Below are 2,046 nucleotides of genomic sequence, written 5' to 3'. Positions count from 1 at the left end.
CGAGTGTGACTTTGCAAACACACACACTGACGTGGGTGTGTGCGCTCCACTCAGACGAGGCGTGGCTTCCGACAGAAGCAGCTGTCAGAATCCGTGGTTTTGGACATTCCAGCTAGACAACACCTACTGTGTTTGGACAGACATGAACTAATAACTGTCCTCTGTGAGGTGCATGTGTCTGATTGCTGCACATACGTGAACATAAATAAAAAATAGATCACCGTGGTGACAAGCATAGCAAGTGAGCGTGCACAAAGTGGACATTGACAGCCTGCCAGGTTGAAACGGACCATCAGATCAGAACACACAGTGGGTGATCTGACCATCACATCACCCACGTGAGCTCTGTTCCACATGACGTGGTGTCAGTGCTGCAGCGTGCTGTCCAAAAGACGCATGTCAGGCAGAACATGTATGGGGAAACCGGACACACTGGACCAGTAAATGTGGACATCAGAGCACACTGCTTTTCATTCATGTCATTGATGATTGTATGTCTGTGACCATGGGTCATCTATAGAGGAACAGACGGTTCATATTTGTGTTGCTCGCTTGATAAATGTGGTGTTTTTATATGGTGTGTGATTTTATTTATGTATTTTGTAATACTTCCATGTCCTTCCTGATATGAGGCAGATTTCCGCAGCTTTCAAAGATCAGCTCTGTAGCTCAGTGGTAAAGTTGCTGACTGGTAACTAGAGCTTTTGGAAGGTGCAGGTTCACGTCCAGTGGGTGGTATGTATTTTCTTTTTTTATTTATTCCACATAAGCAGCGTGATGTGGTCTCACAGGTATCGACTGTTTTTTTTTTTTGTTTTGTTTTGTTTTTATTATTTATTCCACATGCAGCCAGTCTTCTCTGTGTCAGCCTGATCCCGTCAGATCTCAGAAGCTAAGCAGAGTAGGATCTGGTTAGTACTTGGATGGGAGACCTCTTTGGAACACCAGCGGCTGTGTGTGTTTCTCCAGGTAAAACTGTAGTTGCGTCAGGAAGGGCATCCGGCGTAAAACTTGTGCCAATTACCAATGCGGATCTGGCTGTATTCGCTGTGGTGACCACGAACAAAACTGGGAGCAGCCGAATGAACAACAACATTATTTATTCCACATAATCAGCACGATGTGGTGCACCTGCTGTTCTCGAAAGATACCGTCGCATGCACAAGCTCTTGCACCAGGATCGTGCACGCCTGCCAGTCAGCGCGATGTTTCAAACAGTTTCATGCTCTTTCGCCGGATTTGTCCAAACATCTTCCAAACTTCACATAATGTGTAAAGGGACCTTAAGAGTCATTACATGCCGACAAACACACGGTCTTTGACAGATCCTGAGCCTGGTCCAATGACTGAGAAACCGAGACGAACGGGGTCTGAGACCTTCATCCACCTTCACAGCTGTTGGGTTACAATCCATCATCTCCTTCATGTGATCTGCTGTTGAGGATGTTTTGTTTAACCGGAGCCCCATTAGCCATCTTGTGTCCAGGGTTCCTGTTGGGCCTTCATGGCTAGTATAGTGGCCGCAGCGCACACAAGGACCCCATGCCCGTATATAGAGGGGGTTCAGGGGGTTCAACCGACCCCCCCCCCCCCCCCGAGAATTCTGATGATTTTTTTCTGATCTGGATATCAACGTTATGTATTTCTTTTCATTGATAATAAGCAACAAGCACTAACTGTTACACAGCTATTATCACACACCCTCAAGTTTCAATTTCCTCTGCCAGAGTAATCCCTTAAGTGATGAAAGGGGAACTGCTAGATAAACTTTTCCCATGGGGGTTGAGAATTTTTGCTCCCTGGTCCCTATCCTCCTCTGATATCAAACAGATTAGTAGGCTTGTAAATACCCATGTAGACACACAATTACACTTGTCTGGTTTGTAAAAACAAGTTTGTATACTCAACAAAAATATAAACGCAACACTTTTGGTTTTGCTCCCATTTTGTATGAGATGAACTCAAAGACCTTAAACATTTTCCACATACACAATATCACCATTTCCCTCAAATATTGTTCACAAACCTGTCTAAATCTGTGATAGT

At 44.9% G+C, this 2,046-nt stretch overlaps 1 pseudogene; it reads left to right on the top strand.

Annotated features, from left to right (window-relative positions):
• Positions 1-841: 841 nt before the first annotated feature.
• Positions 842-960, top strand: LOC117513146 (annotated as a pseudogene).
• Positions 961-2,046: the final 1,086 nt, after the last annotated feature.

Source organism: Thalassophryne amazonica, chromosome 6, assembly GCF_902500255.1.
Source record: "Thalassophryne amazonica chromosome 6, fThaAma1.1, whole genome shotgun sequence".
Taxonomy (NCBI): Eukaryota; Metazoa; Chordata; class Actinopteri; order Batrachoidiformes; family Batrachoididae; genus Thalassophryne; species Thalassophryne amazonica.
The sequence above is the reverse complement of the archived record's forward strand: the minus strand, read 5'-3'. Positions and strand labels throughout refer to the sequence as shown.